This window comes from Anomalospiza imberbis, chromosome 1 (assembly GCF_031753505.1).
Source record: "Anomalospiza imberbis isolate Cuckoo-Finch-1a 21T00152 chromosome 1, ASM3175350v1, whole genome shotgun sequence".
Classification (NCBI taxonomy): domain Eukaryota; kingdom Metazoa; phylum Chordata; class Aves; order Passeriformes; family Viduidae; genus Anomalospiza; species Anomalospiza imberbis.
Genome location: NC_089681.1, coordinates 55,538,306 through 55,565,290, shown reverse-complemented (window position 1 = coordinate 55,565,290; position 26,985 = coordinate 55,538,306).

Sequence of the window (26,985 nt, the reverse complement as noted above, 5' to 3'; positions counted from 1 at the left end):
CCACTATATTCAATGTAATTATGTTATTCCATAGTTACAAATCAAAGGTAAGTTTATTGAGAAAAAATATGGGACTTCATTATCTTTCCAGCATTTTTGTTTACAATATTTGTTCCTAAAGAAAAAGCAAATGTTCTTATCAGAAAAGCAAAAAGAAAGCACTATACAGCTTTTTATCTTGAAAGTGATGCCATCAGTATCTTAATATTTTCCAAATATTATCAATGATTCTTGTGATCACAGCTCCATATAACACACTGAGCAATAACCAGTAGTAAGCAGTTTGGGAAGACTTGGATAATTTTGTCAATATGAACATTTTTGCTATGTGGTAGGCTATATCAAGAATTCTAACTTATCATTAGTTGTGTTGATTACACCCATATCATACAGAGAAGCCTTGATACAATCTTAAGATTAATGGATTAAAAGATTAATAAATATCCCTAGAAGTCTAAATTTGGAATACTCCTTGAAAAAATAATAAGCTAAGAATAGATGTAAACATAATTTTCATGAACATTTAGCTGATCTTCAAAGAAAAGTTATTTACCAAGGCAAAGATGTTTATTGCATTTTTTTAATACTCTGTGAATTAAAATTAAGCTCTAGGCAATATTCTAGCTATAAAGAGGTAACAACAGAAAAACAACCAATGGACAATATTGAATGTTGATATTGGTGCAGAACATAAAGATTAAAAAACGAAATATATGTGTGTTGGAAAACAATATATATAGATATAGATATATCCTTTTTTTGTGTGGGTGAATTTTATTTCTGCTTTTTAATGAAAATATTATTACTAATCAAAACAAGTGATGTTTTTTGATACAGTAACGTTGCATTGCATGATAAGAAACTATTTCTTTTTCGTTTGCATCAGGTAGTGAAACTGGTTATCCCTCTATTTGTTGGGAAAGTGTGAGATCTAGAAAAATTTTAACTTTATCATAAATCAGCATAAACTAGAAACTGAAAATAAGACTACAGTCAACAAAAATTTTTCTAGTTAGCAAGCACTGTGAGATTTAAAAATGCCTTACCAATGAGAGACAAAAAGACTGAAACAGCCCAATAGGGAGAAAAAATATTGTCTCATTCATTCTCTAATAGTAAGGGAGGAATGAAAAAAACCCACATCTATTAAGGGCTAGATTTAATGAGGCAGTGAAATGACCCTAAAATTACTATGAACACAGTTTTTTTACTCTCATTCTGTGACTTCTTGCACCTGTTACATCTTTCCCTATACCTACAATCACTCATGCACATATGCTTTCCCTTTCTCTTTCATCCTAATTCCTCGGCAATTCCAAACAGAATGTATTCAGGGACTTCATAATCTGTTATGCATGCAAGTAAAGTAATGTTGTGATTGTATTGCTAAGAGTGGTAGCCCTTTTGTGAGCTACGGACCAACTCTTGCACAAGTTCAATTTGTAGCTTTCTAGCAAGGTTAGTGTCCACATGCCATCTCAGGATTTCTTAGCTGTACCCTACAGTTGCTGCAAAAAACAGAATTTTATTGAATTCTGAATTTTTACTTGGTCAGGGGAAAGTCTAAAAAGTTTTTAAGAAGATGTTTAGACTTGTTGTGAGGGCTGCATATAGTCTGACACAGTGAGTATTGAGGAGAGTGAGCAGATGTTTGGCAACTTTCATTGCACCTGAAAAGAATTTCCATTACCATGTCACTTGGTTTCATTAACTGGATTAAAGGGAGTATAAAAATAAGCTAAGCTGCATTCTATGAAACAATGAAGCAATTATGCCCACATAGTAGGTAGAACAGTTGATTTATGTTGGAACTTGCTATCAGAAACAAATGTAGTAGCATTAAAAACTTGGCTTTGAAATGCCAGGCACATCCCCAGGAAATAACTGAGAATTTGCAAGCAGTGAGAAGAAACTGTAGTGATTTTATTGTGGAGAGGAAATAAAAAGAAGTTAACAACAAGAAAAATAAATGCTATTTAAAGCTCAAAAATCATAATTTATCACTGTTTTTAGGAGCTAGTAATAATAGTCACAGGCAACTGAGTATGACCTCAGAACTAAGATGATTTCAGGAATATAAGAGAAAGAGATCACAATGGATTTAGAGGAAGAGCATGAGAATGTCAGAGATATTTTGCACGCCCGCCAAACTGCTTACATTGGAAGGCTCTAGGACTGTCACATCTTACAGAACAGGTATGCTACAGGACTACATATATAGTTTTGTTTTCCTTCTAAATCCAGGGAGCTCTAAGTCTTTGTATCAGTGCTCTTACACAGATAGAATTTCATTATTTTAGTTGCTGCCTTATTCTGCTCAGGTCTTTTCAGTCATGCTATGCAATTTGCTGAATGTTCTTCAGCCTCTCAGGACTTGGAGACTACATTTTCTTATAGCTCAGGTCATCAAGTAAAATACCATTTCACTAGTATTTGTCATGAACCTGTGCAATGAAAGCCTGTTCCAAAAAGATAACACACTTCCTTTCTTTAAAAAAATGGATGTCATTGTACTTCACATGTAGTTTTCTTTCTATATATAAATTACTCAGTTTAAAATAGCTGTATACTTATTTCCTATTTCAGTTGCCTAGTTTTATCTTCCAGCCATTGGTCCATGCTCTGTCCTATTTCCTAAAAAGGTCTTTATCTGTTACAGAAGTGACTACAAGTTGCAATTAAGTCACCTTTCACACATTTTCCTCTTCCTCTTCCTCATCCTCCTTGTTCTTGTTCTTGTTCTTGTTCTTCTTCTTCTTCTTCTTCTTCTTCTTCTTCTTTTGTTTGCTTTCATCTTCATCTTCATCTTCTTCTTCACCTTCTTCTTGATAAACAAAATCCACTGAGCACAAAAGAAGTACTCCTAAAGCAGATATTCCAAGTTGGTATATTTCAAGTTTGATGTTAGTGATAATCTAAAACTGCTTCTTCTAATGGGAAATGTCAAACTGCCTTATCAGTTCTACTTATAATTGTACCAAAGGCAAAGTACAATTGATACCCTCTAGAAATCACTTTTCCATACATGATCACAAGTGAATTGGTTTAATACTGAAATTCAACAATAGGAATTTAATTTCCTGATTTTTATGTATTTAATTTCCAAAACAATATGGCTGCTTAGACACTATTTTTTTATATGTCTTTTCATTCTAGCACCAAAGAATAAATTTTATAACAAAACAAAAACTATGAATGCTGGAGTAGCAATATATATATATATATATATATATATATATATAGTGTCCATTTGTATGGTTCCTAATAAAATGAGGGGAGGACTACAATTCTTATCACAGACCCAGCGATGCTGCAATACAGTGTTTTTATAATGGAAGTGACTGAATGCCTGAGGTGTATTCAAATAACTTACAGTGATAAAAATAACACATTTTGCAGATGTGGCTGCAATCACTGCATAAATAATTGTAGGGAAAGAATTGCATCATATGGTCAGGTGAATGCTTTTCAGTATTTACAGAGGTAAGTCAGAAATGTTTAGGGACTCTGATCTTATAACTTCAAAGCTCCATTTCCTACGAGAGAGTAGGATATGAATGTCAGCATCAGCACTAATTAGATTCCTTTTTCTGCCATTATTTATGGATATATTGCACTCCTTTGATCTATAAAAGTAAATGTGCTCAAAGGTAATTATCATGTGTCAACATTACAATAAAAACCCCAGTGTATTCTTCATCCATGCCATTAAGTCATCATTAAGTAATGATTACTCCTGATCTCAAACTGAATGTTGTTTCCTCATTATTTTGTTTTGTTTTGTATTTGCACCTATGCAAGAATCCAGGTCTTAATATTCTAGTTTATAATTACTAGTTAATATAACTAGTTACTTAATATAACTAGTTACTTAATATTCTAGTTTTGTTTAATCATGACTCTTGCACAACCGCTAAGTCCAATACACGTTTTTCAAGAAAACGAGACAAAACTTATACAAAAAGAAAATGGTATTTGTTATTCTTATGAGCCACAAAAGGAATGAGTTGATTGAGTAGATCTTAGAAATGCTTAAAATTATACCTAGAGGCAGAGAGCAGGCCATCTATGTACTGCAGCTAATTCACTTGGCTCATTTTACATTTCTGCAATGCTCTGGGGAGAATATGTCTTTCAGAATGGTCTTGCAGTTATTTAATTGGGACAGGCAGATTCCAGCTTCTCACAATGGGGACTGATTATGGTATTATCTCAGTGGATATTGATGTGCCTCAACCCCAGCCAGCAACTAAGCCTCACATAGCCACTTGTTCACTCCCCATCAGTGATATGAAGGAAAGAATTGGAAAGGTAAAAATGAGAAAATTCATGGCCTGCAATAAAGACGGCTTAAAAGGTAAAGCAAAAGCCACGCAAACAACTGAAGCAAATCAAAGAATTAATTTAGCACTTACTCTGGCAGGCAGGTGTTCAGCCATCCCCAGGACAGCACAGATCCACCATGTCTAAGGTATATTTGGGAAGACAAATGGTGTCACTTTAAAAATCCGGTCTTCCTTCTCCTTCCCCCAGCTTTATATACTGAGCATGATACCATATGATACAGAATATCCCTTGGGTCAGTTGGAGCCAGCTGTCCAGGCTGTGTCCCCTCCTAACTCCTTGTGCACCCCCAGCGTCCTCGCTGGTGGGGTGGGATGAGAAGCAGAAATGGTTTTTACTCTGTGTAAGCACTGCTCAGCAGTAACTGAACCATGAGTGTGATATCAACATTAGCCTCATCCTATTACCAACACAAGACTGTATCTGCTACTAAAAACACAATCGACTCTATGTGAGCAGGACGAGTACGGGTGTAATTTTGGAGTAGCACTGGAAGCAGCTCTGATTGCAGTTTCAAGTCCCTGTTCCTTGATGTAAAATTGAGTAACTATAAATACTGCTAATTTTGAAGGTGATATAGCAAACTATAATATTAGCTGACAGGTCCTTATGATTCTTATTTGCATAAAGTTTAGGTATAATCTTATTGAGTCTAAAATAGTTTTATTTTAATATGACAGTCAATGAGCAAGCATAGGTTAAAGTTTACAGTTGTGTTTCTTATTAAACATCTCCAAACTAATACAGATCTAGTTTTGCATTATGTCTAAAGTCAGAGCTTCCATTTAAAATTGCATGACTTGCCAAGTGTTCTTGGAAGGGCAAGTAAGACTTCATGACAAGGTGGTACTCCTTTATTTGAGGCTTTAGGGCTTCAACCATGTTTTGTTTCAAAGTGCTATGAGAAAGGAACGTGCAACCCCCTCATGGCCCTTCATACCATGTCAGAATTCAGAATAAGAATCACTAAACACACATTATGAGGTAGGTGCTTCAAATATGTTGTTCTGGACAATGGTGTCCTGCAGTTCTCCACAGTACTCCAGTCCTTTTCACCATAGAATAACACCATAGAATAACAATACATTCCCAGGGAATTGTATGGAATGTTGCTCTTCACTGACAAATTCTCCATATTAAAAAGGGAATTATCCTAAAAGAATTATCCTGCCTGGTATATTTCAATTGTGTTTAGTAAATAAGTAAGTCCAATTTTTTCGTCTTTGCTGTTTGTTTTTATTTTTCTTTGGCTGCTCATTTAAGCTCTCAGGGAACAGAGCTTTTTGAAATACCCATTCAGCTGATTTAAAATATAGTACAGTTTTTCTTCATAGCTTCTTGTTCTGGTTTGTGGTTGTAGTGAAACCTCTATTTCTTATAAGGGCTTTGGAAGAAACTGAAGCTGCCTTAAACTCCCTGGCTTATGGATTTCTTTTTGCTGTCATCAATGCAGGAGGCAGCAGGTTATTAAGTTTTGCTCTGGCTTGTGCCCTCTGATTGATATGATTGTGTTGGGTTTAAAATTCTATCCTGTCAAGTCTTGTAATGCTTGTTGCTGCCAGACAGTTCCTTGCATAGAGTCCAGATAAGATATATTTCAGTTTCATTTTTTTTACCACTGAAAGTAATAATTAAAAAAAAAAGTGATTTGGAATAAAACTCTGAAGGTAAAATCCTATTGAGATCAATATGAATTCCAATTTTAATGACACCTAATTTTATTCTGGTAATTGATATGTTCCGTGATATTTCAAGATATTTCCCCTATTCATTTTCTGCTTAATTAAGCTTTTAAATTTTTATTCACTTTGGTTTTAAATATGAATTTTTTGCTATATAACTGTAAAATTATTTACTGTGAAGTCTGTTTATACATGATTGCTTATACGTAATTTACATAACTAAACCTCTATGCCAGGCAGATAGGTGATTGGAGCTTCTTGTTGAAGTGCAGTAGGTCTTCCATCTTAGGGTTCATTAATGTGAATTATGATCTGTACTTTGGTAAACTTTCCTTCAATTAGTGTATACAGCACTTGAAAAAATGTATTCTTTATTTAAAGGGAAAAAAAAAAGAAATTTCATAGCCACTAGCATTAGCACTTTTCTGAATCCAAGAATGGAAATAGCACCTAAATTCCAATTTTCTTGACAGTTATTAGCAGACTAGGTAGAAGAATTTGTTCATCTCATCAGGTAATTCTTAGGTCTAGAGAGGGGGTTTTGTGGAAAAGATATTAAAACTATATCATACACCATATCTACTTTCTCTTTCTTCCTCAAAGAAATGTTGGTCTCCCTAAAGGTAAAATAGTTGAAGGTTGCTTGGAGAAATAAGTGAATTGCTAAAAATCCTTCATTAGTGGAAGGATTGTAACTCCTGATCTACTTCAAAAGGTCAGAGCAAGAGTTAAGAGCTCTAAACACTCTCTTTTTAGAAAAAAAATCTTCCAGATTCTGCAATGAAAAGTCATAGAATGTAATGGCCATGAGAAAAGTCCAGATGTACTAATGGCATCACTTTTGAAATTGCTCATGGGCATATCCAAAAGACAGATACAACTAAAAGCTTTTTAAACTTTCAGTCTCCAAGACCTTTGGAAGAATGAAGGCAGCATGGCATCTCAAATCAGATGGTGACACCACTTCACGTTTCTGTTGTTATGACTTGTGATTGCCTCTGAAAATTCTCAATATTGGTTTGTGTAGAAATCATTTCCAAGAGATTTGCAAAAGCATACAATAAATAATTCACTTTGTAATGCTAATAACCTCATGGCATTGAATTGCATATTCCATTTGAAAACAAAAACAAAACAAAACAAAAATCCCACAAAATAAGCCATAAAACTCCTTGCTTTCTGCATTTGTTCCAACTGAAATGAGTTTTACAATGTAGGGTATATGCAGCTGAATGTTCCAATTCAGAGTCTGAAGTAATCTCTCCTAATGAAGAGAAAATTATTCTAGCTAGGCTGTAAAAAATGCAAGATCAGATCAAGTTTTAGGAAAATTATATGCATATAAAGTTAAATAGAGGTATAAATATATACGCATATACAAGTGCAGAACATGATCATTTTAAAAGTCAAGATGCATTGAGGAGCCTCTGCTGAATAATGCATAAATCCAAGACAGAAGACAGTCATAGAAATCAGAAAAAAAGCTAGCCAGAATGAGGTGATATTGTATGAAGCCATAGTGCAACCCCATGGGTTGTTGACTAGATTTCAGAACTAGACTGTTAGATTAGCAATACCGTGAACACACAGATTATGCCATTTCAATATCCACAGACTTTTCAGAGTTCTTTTTTAACATAACGTGGTTTTGTGAAGTTATTGAATTTGATTTTACAAATTAAATATAAGACCTTTCAGACCTCTACCTCATGGCAGATTTTAGTGTTACTATGGCTAAGCTTTTTTCTCTCCCTTTAAATTGAACGGTCAAACATAAAAAAGAAAAGGAGAAAGAAAAATATTTTTAAGCTGCATAATTTGGTGATGCCAGGCTCATTATAAAAGAAAGATTTCTTGGAGAAATAAAGAACATACACTACAAAGATCCATAATGCAACTGTCTGAACACCGAGAGGAAATGGGTGTAAAAAAATAATTCTAAAACAAGCTACACAGCAATTTTTTTCTTGTTTCAGTTTGCCATAACAATTTTTATAGTTTAAGTCTGCTAAAGGGCATTCTGCAAGGAAGATAATTATGATTTTGATGTGTTAATGGACACTTTTATTGTTTTGATATTTTTGAGTAGATAGTCATAAATAAAAAAAAATCCTTCTCTCTTCTCTGCTCCTGCAAGAATATTTTTTAGGCAAAGATAAGATAATTTGTTGTCTTAATAAAATTTCTTTGGGGTTATTACCATGTATCTCATGGTAATGAGCTTATGGTCTGTTAATAGAGTTGGACAATCTCAGACAAAAAATTGCTTAAGGGTGTGCCTGAAGCAAAAGATATTGTACTGTCTGAAACACCAGGAAAAGACTGCAAAGTCTCTATTTGCTCTTTCTCCTTTTTTATTCAACAGTTTATAATGCAGCATACTTACAAAATATACTCACTTATAAAATTAATGGCAATGAAAGTGATTTGAACCTTTCTTAGTTCTCACCTCCTCCTCCTTTCCACTGTCAACACAATCTTCATTCTTCACTGTGGAAATGTGCATAGAACCCTGTCTGCCATTGGAACAGCCCTGCAGTGGCTTTACTTGCAGTAATGAGTTTGTCACCTATGAGATACTGTGCTTGCTGAAGTGAACTGGGATAAGTCCTTGCTGCTTAAGAAAATCTATTCCTCTACCAATGCTTATTTTCTAATGTGAAGGAGAACTCAATCTTCAGAACTACATTAATACTGTATCAGTCCTTAACTAGTCTGCCATGCTAGGACAAGTGGAGAGAGGGAGATTTTTACATACTGTCACCCTGTTTTACCTAACACACTGTTCTGAAGGAATAATGACTTGGAAATACCAGAGTATTCTTCCCATTTAAAGCGGGTTGTGAAGGAGAAGTCTGAATTATAAGGATTAAAGAATTCTTACAGTTATTCGTTGCTGCGCAGAGACTGCTGAGAATCATGATCCACTTCACCATGCTTGGATTTTTATTGGAGTGTAGTTTTGTTTACTTTCCTACCATACAACCACCACAACAAAGTATCACTCCCTGTTTTGTTTCTTTTTGTTTGTTTGTTTGTTTATGAAAAGCTGCATATTTATCTGTAGTGAAGGTATCAGTTTAAAAAACACACACTACTCTGAATTCTTTTGCTGGAATGGTAGTAATCTAGCGAGAGAAAACTGAGCATATAAATATGCAGCTATATGAAAGTGCCTCCTTTGTGTTATTTTCTTCAGTAATAAAGAAACCCAGTAATATTTAAAATTCATGGAGATCAAAAGTGCAGATAATGACAAAAAAAACCCACAAAAAACCCACAAGCCAAACCAAAAAAGCTGTACTAGGTTTTTAGAGCTGAGATGAAATTTGAGAAAACAAACCACTGAAAATGTGAATAAAGTTCCTCGCAATAATTTGAGATGCAGAATGCCTATATCTGATACAGGAAAGTTGTGTCCAAGGTTGAAGTTTAACTAATTTGTTTTACACATGCTGTTGCTCTTCATTAGTTGTTATTAGCAGGAGCCTTCAATGGTATTTTTCATTGGCCAGTCTTCAGCAGCAAACTAATTGGGTTTAAGAGCACAAAGGAAAGAATTTTTATAATCAGGGCAGTGAGGGTGGTAAAAATAATTCATCAGCCTACAACTTGTCTGTACCATAACCCATCAGTTACTCTTACAGTAACATGCAAGTCTCTTTAACAGTCACTTTTGTGAATAAAATATGCATTCAGAGTTAACAAAAATAAAAAATAGCCAAACTACATCAGGGACACTGGGAGAAATTAACTGCAGCAACAAGTAATCAAGATCAGATTGCATACATATATATATATATATATATATATGTATGTATGTGTATATATATATATATATATTGTGTATATGTATATGTATATGTATATGTATATGTATATGTATATGTATATGTATATGTATATGTATATGTATATGTATAAAAAAGTTTAAGGACAAAACAACTTTTTCTATTCTCAGTAAAACATATACTCAACCTCTGCAACAGGATCTGGATACTGGACATCTGCAGGTGACTGCTGTAGCAATCAAATTGTAATTTTCTTGCCCACTATGAGCTGTCTGCATTAAAGTCTTGTTTACAGGCTATGTTAGCCTAAAAATTATTTTATTCTTTACTGCAAAATGGCGCAAAAAAGGTGGTGTGCTCTGCCCTCCCATCATATAGAAACTCAGAATACTAGGTGTAGTTGAATGATATCAAGGAAGAAAGGTGTTCAACTCCTTTCTATTCTCTAAGGCAGAGAATAGAACTGAATATCAAGGAGAGCTCTGAATGGAGCTGGTGAGTGAACAGAACAAAAAGCTGTTCTTTTAAAAGAAAATGGTGATTGCTGCAATATTTTACAAAGGCATGATTTGAGATTGTGTAGCAGAGCATGGCTGTGCAAGCAAACAGACACATAGACAAGGCCATCCCATAGCCTTTTTTAAAAAGTGGCGATTCCAAATCTTCAAACAGAATGAAGAATGTCTCAGACATTTTATGTGGAAAATATATGATGCCTATAAGCATCGTGAATTCAACAGATGAATTTCAAAAATAACCATTTATTTATTAGGGGAGCTCAATAATAAATACTGCTTTAATAATCCACTGAATGTCTCAAAGTCTCAAACAGAGGAAAAGAAAATCTGACTGTTCATAGTCTATGACAAATTTTAATTCAAGTGCAGATTTTTTTTTATTTCTTTTTTATGTCTATATTGAGAAATTTATGTGGCTAAAGTCATCACTATTAATGGGATTTTCTATTTGTTATGAATTTCTGTGGAACAAACTTTCGATATACTTTCTATATCAGTGTAATAATCTTTGTAATAATAATATAGGTTACATATTTTTGAGTACAGCTCTTAAAACATCTTTTATTTGAGAGTGAATAGGAATTTCAATTTGCCTAAAAATATTCTGTAGAGGATTATTTTATGGTATTGTGCTGTTCAGAAGTGTCTAAATCCATCTTTACCTGAAAATTAGATAAGAATATTTAAGCATGAGAATCTTGACATGGTCCAAAAAAGGAACATCAAAGGACTCAGAAAAATGTTTATACTTTGTCTCCTTTATTGAGTAACCCAATTTTTCAAAAGTAAATATAAAAAGTGATAATAATAAAAATAATTATTTTTCTTGCTCTGAAGTGAAATAAATAAACAAAGCATGACAGAAATATGTGTGAAATTAAGTTCAGTAATAAGCATATTCATTTGGTGGATTTTACAGCTGGAAGACCAGAACTTTATTTTAAGGTCTGAGCAGTTTTTTTAAGGACTGAGCGGCAGTCTGAAAAGCTCAACCATCATAAATTTTAAATTGTTCCTTCGGTGCTCCAGGTATGCCTATGTCAAGATGAGATGCAAACTAGTAGCAAGTCCCAGATTAAAGTGCATTGTCTAGAAGTGGAATGGTTGCAACTGTTAATAACAATATAAAATTGAATCCTCATCTGTATGACCCATTGCCATTAAAAAAACATCAAGGGAGTATATTTGTTCCACAGTTGATTGGTCCTTTTGAGAAATTAATAGTCTGAAAGGTACAGTGCTTGCTTTCATTTAGCAATATATTTTCCTCTAAGCACTGAAAAGCTGTTAAGATCTTCCCACTGCCTTTAACTGTGAGAGCGTTTGTAGAATTTTTTTTAAGCATAAAGATGAACAGAAGTACTTGAATCAAGACATGTTATATTGATTCTAAATATCTTTTCTTTAAGCATGCCTATTGCAATAAATAAATTAAGATCTCTATATTCCTCACTGAACAGCTCAGAAAATATTAAGGTGGGAAATATATTATGGAAACCTCCAGTCTTTGAGAACCTCTCTCCCATCTGCCATGATCAACCAAAGTTTATCAGGAGTGGCCTTGCAATGACGTCAGCCAGCACCTATAGGACTTCTGGGTGAATCCCATCAGGGCCCATGGATTATATGTGTGTCCCATTTGCCTATGTCTTTCCTGAACTGAACCTTTTCCATAAGGATATGTCTTCCTTTTAGCCTCTCCCCCTGGTATCTGGGACCTCATTTGGTTGGTCTTTCTGGTTAGGTGGCCTACAGGGAACACTGACTATAATGTCACTATAATTTACAAGTATTCTTTGTAATTCTAATGTTAAGTTAGAAAATTCTGTAACTAAATGTCCTCCTAAAATAAATTTAATACTATTTGTGTTTTTTTTTTTGTTTTTTTTTGTTTTTTTTTTTTTGTGCTCAGTGCTCTTCACGTGTTCCAAGGAGACTGATTGATATAGTTGGTTTAGTAGAAAAATACAATGATAAAATTTGAGGTCAAGCTAATGTACTTTCCCATTATTATTTAGATTATATTTTCACTATGAGAAAGAAAGATTCTTTATTGCTCAGATAATTATCTAAGCTTTAATAAATATTGGTGGGCTCTGTGCAACATAGGATGGGTTTCTTCATAGGGACATATGAATTAAACACAATGCTTCTGACTTCATTCATATCTTTTAAAGAAGTCAAATTAATGTGAATGCATTTAGATGTCTGGTATGAATATCAAGTCTGACTTGAAATCTTATCTGAAAGCTACTGTATTTCTTTGCAGGTTAATCTCTGGGCCTCTGGATTTTCTCATTAAAATGCATATCCCTCGCTGATGTATTACTCTAAAACGGTGTTTCACTGCTGGGCCTATTTCCAGATTATTGCTGTTCAATCTCCAATTCTTTTGTTTTTCATCATTGTTGAATTACAGTTGGGTTTGCAAATCTAGCATCTGAAATAACACTTGTCCCTTTCAAATGAAATGGCTTAGACTGCTCATACTTGGTCTTTAGAGTATTCTTTGCCAAAGAGATTTTCATGGTTTTTGTTTGACTGTAGTGATGTCAATGTAAATAGATCTTGGGGCAGGGATCAAGGAGGGAGCAGAGGAAAATATAAGGTAATTACTATTTGTTTGCTGCAGGCATAGGATAAAGTAAGGCTGTAAATCTCACAGAGATGTACCAGAGTCAAAGACCTGTACATGAGTAGTTCTCTGTGACTGGGGATTATCCCTGATGCCTCTTGCACAAGTGCATAATACCCCACTCCTGTAGGATGGACACAATCTACTTTTAGGAACTCCTAAACCTAACTGATAAAGACAAATAAATTAAGCCCAAAAGTATTTTTTGTCCAGCCTGATTTTGGCATTTATTGCTATTCTGTCACAATTTGTGAACATACCACATCCAAATTCACTTTGACTTTTAAAAGACATTGGCTGGCTTTATAACAGGTATATGCTCTCTCTCATGATCCCTTCCTATAAAGTAAAAATTACTCCAGTTTTTACTTTGTCTGTCATTGAGGCCTTATAGAAATCATAGTAGTAACATTACTAAAAGTCAGAAGTATGGAAAAAGTACACTCAATTTATTTTTTTAATATACCATGCTTTTCCTTTCCTCCAAGTCTGTGTTAGCCTTTGCAGAAATAGAACTGAGTCTGCTACATCTGCAGGACATTTCCTCATTTCCCCCCCAGAATCACTTCATATACAATTTCCCTATGCAATATTCATGTTTCTGTCAATGGGGGTACTGCAGATGGACAATGAGAGCAGAATAACCAAGAGGCCTTTAATGAAGATCAGAGTAAAAAGTGCAGTTACCTACTGAGTTAATTAAAATTTTCCACCTGCACTCTCAGGGGTATTCTTGTAGGGAAAAAATGCCAAGACTTTGGTTGTACAGTTTTTAAATGTGAAGAAGTTTCAAACCTGGATGTCTTGCATATAGTTAATATTATATCCCAGATGCTATTTAACTTTGGCCCAAGAGCCACTCAGTGACCTGAAGCAAGGTAAATTAATATCCTATGTGTCCCAGGCTCTCCATACATCATAAACTGAAATAAAATGAGGAGCATCTCCAACAGACAATTCAGGTCTCAGAACTTTGTAGGTCTCCATTGATGTAAAGTAAAACTTAACTTGTTAAATTCATCCTTTTAATATGTTTCAAAATGACACTGAGGAGCCACTGTGAATCACAGTTATTTTCCAGTGTGGGGATAAGTTTACTGTCCCATGGGATTTGGAGGAACTCTATGAGATGTTTATAGTATTTGACTGTTTTGATTATATTTTTCCAAATGAAGGGAAGGATAAAATATACTGAAAAGCATAATGGTAATTACTGAATTATTTAAAATTGATATGTAATGACACTGGGTAAAACAGTGTGTATTGATTTCTTTCTTGGTGAAATATTAACACATTACAAAAAATGCAACCTTTCAAGAGTAAAAAATGAAAAATAAAGATTAAATTTTACTCTACAGAATCAGATATATTTTCCTTAAAAAGATTATCCTTCTTTTACACTTTAAAATTTGGAAATTTGTCAAAATCATAATTTCCACCAAATCAGTATTTATAGTGGTAAATATTTTAATTACACAATTTCTAATTATGTCTGTTTGTTTTCACCTCATTAGCTGCCAGCAGATTACTTTGCTGCTCAAGGGGAAAGAGAACCTTGACCAAATGAAATGAAGGCTGGCGCAATTCCATAATTGAGTGTTTGCGCTCACATATAAATCTATTTGTTCTGGCTTGATTTGCTTGCTTTCCTTTAAAGTATATCAGATAAACAAAAATATCTTCCTTTTTAATTAATGACAGTAAAAACTGAGCTTTATTTAAATTCTAAGATAAACCCTTGGCATTAGTTTCAGGCTGCAGAAATACATTTTAATTTACTGAGCTGAATGGAAAACTTATATAATTCTAGTTCTGTGGAATTTATTGCATGAGCTCCTAGATCCATCTTGCAAACAGAATGTTGTATGGATTACTATGGATCCATTATAAACATTTCAATTAATAAAGTGAGGCATTCCAGACTTCTTTCTAGACTTTTGTCATCTGAACAAGAAGAATAATGGTTCAAATTCTATTCTTAAACATATTTCTAATTTAAAAATCCATTTGCAATTAACAGATAGATTTGGGATAAAACCAGACCTACTCATTTTATCTACATGCCAACTTTCTATCTAGCAGACACAAAGGAGACAGAAGAAAGTTCTTGAACTATGCAAAGTTCAAGTTTAGGATACAGCTGCTGTGTTGTAAGAGTAGACTAGTCAGTAAAACTTCAGTAAATACAGCAAAAAGTAAAAGTAGAGAAACTAAGAGGGTTATTCAGTTTGGCTTATAGGCGAAAGGTTCTGAAAAATCTAACTGGTGTAATTAAAAGGCATTTCTTTGAATCCATGAAAAGTGGAGAGTCTAAAATATTTATTCTATAATTCTGCATGAATTAATGTAAAAAACTAGGTTAAAGTTTTTGCAAATTGAGGAATCAGGAGTAATAATATCAGAAATATAAAAAATACCCAGAGAGTAAGACACATGCAGACATATTAAGGAAAAAAAATGAGCAGGGGAATAATTACAATGATGAAGTTAATAGAAGCTGATATAAAATCTAATATGGCTTATTGCAAAATAATTTTACTTAATATGCTATACTTCCTTGATATTATAATTGATTATTCTTAGATATGCAAGAAAAGCTATTTCCACTGAGACTGGAAAATACTCATGATCTATAACAGTCACAGAAATAATTTAAATTGCAGGATTATGTGTACTCTCACCTGTTTCTTTCCAAGATGGTAAATTAAAATAAGGCCAGGAAGTGCTATTTAGATGATTAGAGTAAGGAAGGACTCATCATAAAAAAGCAACAAATGAGAAAAAGTTGGCTTCCTCTTTATTACAGAACAAAAGTAGAAAACAACTGTGATTTCTCTCTCTAAATGCATATGAAAGCTAAATTCCAGGAAGGAAGAAGAGATATTTAAAATAGTAGATAATGTCATCGTAAGAAAATGTACATATGAAGCATCTTGCATTTAAGACAAATATTAAGGGATACACATCTAATCTGGTAATCTGGTGTAGTGGTAAGTGTCCCTTTCCACTTTGCAGATGGCATACAGCTTGAAAATAGGTGATCTATAAGCTCACTCCCAACCCAATTTTTTCTCTGATTCTATGGCAAAGGTAAAACTTTCATAAACACATCACTAAAAGTGAGAGTTGCAGTACCTGTGAAGATACCAAATTATTTTCAGCTTCTATCTTTGTTGTGGTTTTATTTATTTTAAACTAAATCTTCAAGTCAATAGTTTGTTTCCAAAACAATTTTTATGGCTTTTAGGTACTTCTTTCAAACTTTATTTGTTAAACTTAGTCTAGAAAGCCGTGCTATCCAACCACTTAAAATAACCCTCTTACTATCAATGCTTGAAATTTTGGTCCTTTACTTTTCCTCTTTATATGTTTTTAATGATAATTTCAATTTAAAATATCCAACCCAAAACCTAACTACAAAATTTGTAATCATTTTTTTTCACAAAAATGTGTATAATTGTAGTTTGGTAAACTACAAAATTTGTCTTTCTTGCTAATGTTTAGCTTTTGTAGTACAGGCTTCTGTTTAACTTCTGTTCTGCTGAACATTGTTTTGCATGCCCTTATGACCCCATTATATTTTCTTCCTGAAGTGATTAATGCCTGTCACATACTGTGCAGTTATGTTGTTGAATAAAATAAAAACCATATATTTTAATTCTGAGTGAGTTTTTAGAAAATTATTTACTTAGCCTTAACAATATTAATTGTATTAAATGGTCAGGTGTTTCCACTTCAGTAAGGCTATGTCAGTTTTCATGCTTTACAACCTGGACCAATGTGAATATCTTATTATTTATCCCAAAACCATGTTGTTCTTTCAAGCTACTGTGCAAAAAGTCAAATGTACTGTTCTTTCACCTGTGCACCAAAAATTTAGAAAAATTTAAAAAATTAAAAAGCAATTTTTAAATTAAAATTAAAAAAAAATGTAAATAATGATAGAGAGGTAATTTAATACACTATTCCTTGTATGTGTTTTTAAAAAATGAGATAGATAATAAAACTTCAGTCACAGAATCACAAAATGGTTGGTGTTCAAATGAACCTTTAGAAGTCACCTTGGCCCATCTCCTTGCTCAAGTAGGGATGCCTACAGATGATTGCCCATGACCACACCCAGGTGGACTTTGAATATCTTCAAGGATGGAAAATACACATCTGTTGTGGGCAACTAATGAGGCAACAGTATTCAGCTGCCCTCATATTAAAAACTTCTTCTGGATCTTTAGAGGAAGCCTCCTGTGTTTTGATATCTGCCCGTTGTCCTCACACTGGGCACCAATTAAAAGAGCCTGGCTCCATCTTCTACATTTCCTCCCTAGGAACTTATAAACACTAATTAGATGTTCCCCAAGCATTCTCTTCTCCATGCAGAACAGCCTTTCCCACTCTCTCAGCTATTCCTCGGGACACAGATGCTCCTGTCCCCTCATCATCCTAGTGGCACTTTGTCAGACTCTCTGGTACATCCATGTCTGTCTTGTTCTGGGGAAGCAAGAACTGGATACAACAATCCAGATGTAATCTCGCCAGTGCTAAATAGAGGGGAAGGATCACCTCTCCTGGCCTGCTGAAACTGCTTTGTCTAATACATGCTGGGAAAGTATTAGCCTTTTCTTTTGGCTCAAGAGTACATTGCTGGTTCACGTTCAGCTTGGTGTCCAGTTGCAGGAGTTTGCACTTCCACTTACTGATCTGCACAAGGGTCTTCTCAGATAATTTCTTCAAGGACTGTCTGGATGGCAGCAAGGTCCTCTGCTGTATCAGACACTTCTGCAAACTGAGGATGAACCCTGCACTCCAATTTTTTTGAAGATGTGGACCCAATATTGATTTTTGGGGTACACTGCTAGCTACTGGCCTCCACCTAAACTTTATATCTCTGATCACCACTCTCTGAGCCCAATCATTCAGGCAGTTTTAACCCACCAAACTGCTTCCTCATTCAGCTCATAGTTCATCAACTTGTCTATGAAGTTCTTAGGGGAAATTTAGGGGAAACTTCAGTCAAAATGAAGTTTGTTGGCTGAGATTGTTAGTGAACATGATTCACAAAATTTCTCTTTCTCTATATTTGAAACATGTCTTTTAATTGAACAATGTTTTTAAAAGATTTCAACTAGTTTGAATTGTCATTGCATAAAACATGGAAATATATTCAGCTGGGACTATACAGCACATGTTGAATCTTGTCTTAGTCACATAGATGCAGATAAGAAAGTTGGGAATTAATCCCCTAGGCATGTTAATGTGCTTTTTTGACAACTGTTATTAGATCTAACAAGATATTTAAATTGCAGATATTTTTCTGACTGAATATTCAAAAGGTACTTGACAGCCAATCATCAGTGTCCCAGATGTGTTTCCCTGTTACAAGTGTATCCTGTGACTTTAGATTTTAGCTTAGATAGTTTTTTCTACCTTTGGAACTTTGGTGTCACAGATAATAAAATAATAGAATCATTAGGGTTGGAAGGGACCTCTGCAATACCACTGAGAACAGGTTAAACTGGAACGTATCCAGGTGAGTTTTGATTGTCTCCAGAGATGGATGTTCCAGGACCTCCCTGGTCAGTCTTTTCCATAGAAAGCCTCATTAACATCCTTCTCCTGGTCAGGTGGCCTATAGCAGATGCCCACAAGTATCACCTATATATATTATCCAGTCCCTTACTTCTTACCCATAAGTTCTCAATTCATTTGTCTGCTTCTGGGTAGAGCTTGAGACATTCCAGGTGCTCCCTCACATAAAGAGCAAATCCATCATCTCACCTCTCTTACCCATTCTTCCATGACAACATTCCAGTTATGTGAGCTATCACACCATGTCTCTGTAACTGCAATGAGATTTCACATAGATTTTTAATTCTTCTAGTTTATTCCCCCTACTTAGTACATCTGTGTACTCTTTACAGTAACCATTTGTTTTCCTCATCCTTAATTCAACATTTGTATCAGGGAAAACCTTGTTATTTGTTTGTTTTTTTTTTTAATGGATTTGTGTTGAATGCGTCAGGTCTCAACAGAACTTTTGAGAACTCTGTTAGTACCATATGTTGACAATTTGCACACTACACATAAATATATATTCGTTTCTTACTTCTTGATTTAATCCACAAAATAACCTTCCTAGGCTTTAATCATCTTCAATTGGAAAGCTTATAAGTATTTTAAAAAGTAAGTAGTCTTGAATCTATCTTTACCTTCCTAAGTGACTGCTCATGTAAAGACTGCTGCTTGGTTGGTGAGAATTGTTATCCTTTAAAACACCTATAGACAGCTCCTGACTAGATAATATATATGTATGATTATTTCTTTATTCTTGTTTGATTCATTTTTAAATGCACTTTCATCTAATTGGCTTGATACTGAACTCTTAACCCCAAGTTAGTGGCTGCTTGAATTCTTCCTGAATCAATTTTTGATGGCCATTGACACTCACCAACTTTGAGTTTTCCAGTAGCAAAAATTTTAGGAATAGTTAGGCAGTAGTCTGTATTACAATTTGTATTTTGGAAAATTTCAGATTTACAATTTTTTTGAATTTGTTGCTGAATACTAGCTGGCTTTTTTCTTTGTTTTGTTTGTTTTTGCTTTGGAAGGAGTTGAGGGGGTCTCAGCTGTTTGCCTTTGTATAATCCTTCCTACTTAAGCAATCTCTGACACTAAAAAAATATCCAGTCTTCTGAATCTTGCTAGAAAGGTATGCTGTTTTTTCTTCTCATAGGAATTGAGTCTGTCAGGTTTGTTAAGCTTGCTAGGTCACCCTTTTCAGGAACTTACGCAGATAAATCACATAAGTGGGAACAAACGCCTGGTTGGTGTGTGTGTGTGTGTGTGTCTATAATTAGAGAAGAGATTATGAGTTTGCAGCCTGAGATGTCCCTTGATAATTTGTTCATCCTAAGTGAAGAGAGCAAAAGAGAATTGAGGAAGGCAAGAGGAAAGGATGGGACTCTTTTTGGGCATCAGCAATGATTTACTGATTATTAGTGAGAGCTCTCCACTGCAGCGCTTAACCAATAAACAATGTGTGAAAGAAATACATGGACCTAATAGTAACTCTACTATTGAAATTATTTTAATTAGGACCCAGCACTGAAGTCCACTTTTATAGATTATTTCTAACTGTATGTTGGGAGGAATTCACTTTGGAAAATAACCTTTGCATTTATTCAAAATGTAGTGGCATGTTTACACCCAGGTAATTATAATCCAAACTCAATAAGTGGAGAAATAAACAAGGAAAAATATTCCATATACTAAAGGATTGTTTGTAAGCACAATGATACAAAGGTGATACAAAAATGGGCTTGATTGCTATTGGTTTTCATTTTTTTTTTCTTAAAACAGAAACATCACTTTATGAACTTTCCTTGGCTTCTCCTTCTCTTTTTGGAAACCTAAAGAGATGTCTGTTACTTGGGTTTCCCTAATATTTAGGGAATTTTGATTTTGTCCTGACAGACTGACTTTTTATTAAAAATTTCCTTTCATATTTTTTTCTTGTCATGATATGGAAAATTATAATGCAAGATATGAAATATGATTTATAAATTGTTAATATTAACTACAATTATAATTGTAATGAGAAGTAACTATATTTATTTTGTTTTTATTGTGGGTATTATTATACCACACAAGCTATATTACTACTGTTTGTTGTTTCACAAATCTTGCTTAAGTTAATTAAACTAATGATATTGAAAAAACAAGGTATGGTGCAAACTGTAAGTCTTCCCTAACGTAAAAAATTTGCTCAAACTTGTTGCTGTTGTATATACTAGGAGTATACTGTTTCTGCTACTGATCTTTTTAAAAGAATAAAAAGACCCAATGCCACTTGAAATTCCTTTAAAACACATCTTAAACTAGAATCTCACACTGTCATGCATGAGAGCTCAGGCAAAGTGAAACCGTGTTGCAGCTCTCTATATAGAAAACCAGAAAATTTCCTTTAAATAAATTTCATATGTTCAGAGTAGTTTGAAATTAGACATTGAATTTTCACTTACTTGACATTTGTTGTGATTTAAGCCCTGCTGGCAATGCAGCACCAATTACTCACTCACCCCCAACCCCAGTGGAATGAGGAGGAGAATCAAAAGTTGAGATAAGAACAAACAGTTTAATAATGGAAACAAAATTAAAGAATAAATAATAAATTATTAGTATTGTTATTATTATGGGAAAAAAATAAAACCCAAGAAAAAACAAATGATGCACAATACAATTGCTCACCACCTGCTGACCAATGTCAGATCCCATCCCTGAACCTTGATCATTCCCCTTTCCAAGTAATTCCCCCAGTTTATACACTGGGCATAGCATTCTATGGTGTAGAATATCCCTTTGGTCAGTTTGTGTCACCTGTCCCAGCTATGGTCTCTCCCAGCCTTTTTGTATACCATCTCACTGGCAGAGAATGAGACACAAAAAAAGTCCTTGGCTTCAGATAAACACAACCTAGCAATAACCAAAACATCAGTGTGCTATCTACTGAATTCAACACACAGCACTGTGCCAGCTACCCCAGCCAAAACCTGGACAACATCATCGTTTGTGACTGAATAAACACCGAAAGATCATAGAATCAAATCCAAATGAAGTTAAAATCTGTGATGATGAAGTTCAGTATATTATGCAGTTGACCTATAGAACAAACTCCTTGGTTTCAAATAGGTGTAATATTTGTGTAACTCTGAAGCACTACAGAGTTCACAACTTGTATATGAAATGCTAGTGCTGCTCATGTGCACAAACTTCTTCTATTTAGAGTGAGACAATTTGTTGATAGCAATGTTTCTTTGCATTAATGACTAAAATAAAAAGGTGTCCAAAATCTCAAATGAATGCTCATTAACTTGCGCCAGGCAATGTTAGTGATGTGATTAAATGCAATGTGTTCATTACATCATGTCAATAGTTTCTAGCTTTTCCTGAAATTAAAAAGAGAGCTGTGAGAAATGAAGTTCAAATGAAAGCCTGATATTTGTTGAATCAAACTTCTATTGTCTTCTCAGCAGGATATCCATTTGATTGGGACTCAACTTTTCCTATCTGTCCCCTCAAATCCCATGTTGGAAATACTTTCAGACTTGATCTCTAAAACAACATGTAAAAGAGACTGGAAAATAAGTGATAGTATGAAAGAGGTGAGTGGTTTCACTACTCTTGTTGAACTACTACTGGCTACAAGTTCCTATTTCACTTTATTCTCTTTATTAATTACTGAGCTGATCTCCAAAGAAATGAAACCCAGTTGCTGATACATTTGCTGAGCCAGTTAGACTCAAAACTTTTGTGACAGTTGACCTTGTAGCAACATTCCTGACAAAACAGAATGGTCCTGTTTGACCAGCCTACTGGCCTTCTGTGATGGAGTGACTGCATTGGGGACAAGGGAGGGGCTATGGATGTCATCTGTATGGATTTCTGTAAGACCTTTGACACAGTTCCCCACAACATCCTTCTCTAAATTAGAGAGAGAAGGATTTGATGGGTGGACAGTTCAGTGGACAATAAATTGGTTGGACAGTCATACCTAGAGGGTAGTGGTGAACGGTTCAATGTCCCAATGGGCACTGGTGACAAGTGTTTTCCCCAAGGGATCCATACTGGACCAGTACTGTTTAGTGTTTTCATCAATGACAAAGACTAGGGGATCAAATGCACCCTTAACAAGTTTGCAGATGACACCATGACGAGTGGTGCAGATGAGACATCTGAAGTAAGGGATGCCATCCAGAGGGACCTGGACAAGCTCAAAAAAGTGAGCACATGGGAAGCTCATGAGAGATGTTTCTTTCTTATGGAAATGACCAGCATACAGAAATAGACCATTTTGTCACTTCAGGTAACCAACTGCACATTTTGTATTGGTTTTCTTTTTAGTTATCCTTGTCTCTCTCTTGATTTTTTAGAAGTCAGAGAGTTTAAGAAAAGGTTTTTGTGCAACAGCTAAAATATTTCTTTCCATTACAAGTCTGGATAAAACTTTCCTGCTCTTCAAGTTGTTACAAGTAATAATTGGTGATAATATCCATAAAAACAAAGAATATTCAAAAAGCCATCTTCCATTTCCTTCCTGTGTTTTAAGAGCATGGACCGGACATGTCCACCAAAGAGATCGAGTATTTTGGGAACAGTACAATTACTTCTCCTTTTTCTTTCAGCTTATGTTACTGCCAAGTAGTAGTGTATGTTAAATAGATCTATCAATGGTCATTTCCTGTATACACAAGGAGTCCCAAACTTGAAGAACACGTCTTGACAGACGACGTCAGTTCTTTAATTATTCTGCTAGTGAATGCTTGCACATATACTCTTCTGTTACTCCCACAGAATCCAGAAGTAAGGGAAAATGGGATAAGCCATGCAATATTTTCATCATAAAAAGAGTAAATTCTTAATATAAAGGTGTTTGAACTGTTTAGAAAGAATAATATACTGACTAGAAATAACGTCAGTGTAAAAGCAATGCATCCTGCATATAAAAATGTCAGTGAAGTATATCTATAGTGTAGCTTTTGAGTTCTGCTTTGTGTTGTTTCTATCCCCGAATCAGCTAAATATGCTACCCTTAAATAATAAGCTTCCTGTGAACAAGACGAAAATAATTTGAGAGTATTGTGTTGTTGTAGTGACTCTGAATTACATCTCCAGGTTTGGAACAATCAGGTCAGGGTTATAGAATTCTATAAACCAACAAAAAACTCTTTATAAAAGTGTTTTTCAAAACTAAAAATTCAGAGAAAAAAAAAGAAGAGTAGTTTCAAAACTAATGTGTCTATGAGGGCATATCAAAGTTATTTTTGTGATCTTCTTCATGTCTTTTGCTAAGGTTCAAGACAAAATAACCCCCAAGAGTTTTGTCTTCACAATGTTTTTGGTATCTGGAGATTAATCTTCTACATAAATCTCAAGGACACAGTAATTCACAATCTATTTCAGTTACTGTAAACCTCCTCAGTCAACATTTAATGCATAATCAAATAATTTTGCATGGTATATAGCATTCCAACATTGTAAACTGTTGATGAGACCTGCTAGGCAGTAAATGTTTGGGGGTTTACTGACTTTACTTTGATTATCTGCTTAATTTCATTTCTAACATGCCAGTTAGAATTCTATATTTCTGATTTTACAATTTTAGTAACTGGAATTCTCCCAACCTTGAGAATAAAGTCAGACTTTCACATATTTCACAGATTTTCTGTTTACCTAAATCACAGCTAGTAGAAGTCATTGGGGTAATGATGATTAATCCTCAATTACTTATGCAGAAGTGCTCACACTTGGGAACACGATGTTATATTTATTTTAACTAGGATATAAAAATAACTAGTCTTGGGCTTTTCTTGAGTAAATGCCTTTGTTATCTTCTTAATTAGGTATACTTCTTAATTGTGCTTTTTCAGATTGCCTGGAAGTCAGTTGTGCGTTCCACTCTGAAGGAGAAACTCTCTATGTAAAAAGTTTCCTTAGTAAGTACACACAGCAATTCAAATACCAAGACAGAATTCTTGCATCATACACATTCCCAGACCAAAAGTCACATAAGTGTCACTGTTTGCATCCAGAATCCCAAAATTACAGCTGAAACAAAAGGGTAAGGCTTGCAAACTTATTCACTCTAATGAAAATTGCCTTGAGTATTGAAGTGTTAGAGGTTAGGAGACAAACAGTAAATATGAGACCTATTTTGGAAACCCAGCATAGTACCCTGTCTCCTTTGCATGCATAAAAAGAAGACATTTGATTTTAAATCTGTTTCTTTTTACTGCTTTCAAGCAAAAATGGTCTCCCTCCTTATTTTGCACTTAGTATTGAAAAAGTAACATCTTTGATAACAATGAGGAAAATAGCATTAAAACTGTAGATGATTTTGCTATTTGAAATAATTTATTTGGGTTTAACTTTTATATTTTCCTTATTTGGCTTGGGTTTTTTGTGTTTTTTGTTTGGTTTTTTAATTTTTTTTCTGCAGTAAAACAAGTAAAAGATACTCTTTGAGACCATACGTGTCATTATGAAGGCTCTGTATTGATTACCAGAGTATCAGCTGAAAAGGTGAATGACTATTGAAGATATTTTTTTTGAGCAAATGCAATAGTCTGCAATATAATTATTCTAAGCAAGAGGAGGGGTGCTTTAACCATCCAACAGAAAGGATGTATGAAGATAAATTTTCTAATAAAATTGCAAGTAAATGTGGAAACAACAAAAAATATATGCTTTAACAGATGTTTTAAGGGTAGGTGGGGGTCAAATTATTCATAAAGAGGTTTATCCCACTGTCTGACTTTAATTTTCCTCACTGTTACTATGGGGTTATAAATGGATTAAGAGAAAGCCAAGAGAAAATACACTTGCTCCTGGAATCTTTGAAGGCAGTACTTTTTAAATAAGATAAAATCACCTTGAAAATCTTGAAACCCTTTCTTCTGGCTGCTCCTCCTTGTTTTTTGTGTTTTTTTTTCCCAATGTCTGATAATGGAATAGAAATGTTTCTCAGTTGTATGGGAGGGAATATAATTGGAATCTGATTTTAGGGAACAAGTATTTCTACAGCTAACTACAAGTTACAAGAAATTACAGAGATGGTTAGCATACGTCTAGACCTTCTCAGTCTACAAGCCAAAGGGCTTTGTCATTCACTAATCTATAATCAGTGTGAGATATCCAATAGTGAGAGGGCAGGAAACTGAGATATTCCATTTATTCTGAGTAAATCAACGTCAGTTTCTGACGTAAATGCTGGTTTATGCTATGGTATGGATTTCTTCGTGATGAAAATTTGAACGAACAGAGAATCAGGCTTTTCAACACTCCTACCTATGCTTTTCTCTCATTACATGGAAAAGAAAAGCATTCCAAGAGTTAAAATTTTTTGGGAGACAAGAACTGTATTTAATTTAGGGCTCTGTTCAACAGAAAATGTGTCCCACTTGTCAGTCGTTGAAATGCCCTATTAGCTATAGCAACAAAGTTCTTGTGTACATCCAGGGAATTTCTATCCTTCCTGTTTCCTACTGCTTTTTTTAAAATAATTGTTCCCACCGGGAGACAGCCTGTTGAACACATTCTTTTTGGGCTATGCTAACTTTATGACCTATACATGGATCTGCACAGCTGGAGAAAGGGCAGATGTAGACGTAACCATGCAAAGAAATTAAGAACTGTAGGGGAAGATGAGTACATTTTCTTCAACAATCTGAACATATCCAAGAAAATATTGCTTTTGCTAGCTTCTGTGTTATGATACCTTTGTGACAAAAAGGACAGATCTATGACACACTATAATTGTACTATTATACATGTACTGTTATAGCTTTGCTTAATAATTGTAGTTGCTTTCCACTAAGTATTATTTTTTTCCCTTGTTTAATTTAGAAGCATTGATTCAACTCAAGTCTCGCCCTCAGAAAATAATTTCTAATGAGGATTTCATTATGACATAAGAAAATGACATAGCAGCCAACATCAGATTTGATGTCACTCAAAACAGTAAATTAAAGTTGAAACTCTGTATTTCTCCAGTTTCTCATTCAGCTGTTTAACTAACTCTGAAAGTGAAAAGATTCTTAAATCTGTGTTGTAATAGATTGCTTTGTGGTATCAAAATTATATGAATGCTTTAAACCTATTCAGCATTATAATCTTTGCATTCAAATTAAATGAAGCATAATCACTTTAAATGGCTGATAATGAAATGCCTTAGCTGCAGAAATACAGCCAGCTATATTCTACATAGCAATGCTAAAACTTGTGTTTTGTTATCTTCCTCATTCTGATACTGGGATATCAGTAATACATGCACAAGCAGATTTATCTGTACTTTGCAGATATATTAAATCTAGATATTTCTCTCTCTCTCTCTCTCTCTCTCTAGTAGCCTGACAAATAAGAAAGTGGTATATATATTTAATATGGGGCAACGTATTAGTGTGAAGTGTGAGCATTGCCAGCCTGGAATGTGATGTCGTCTTCAGTTGTATGACTATAATTTT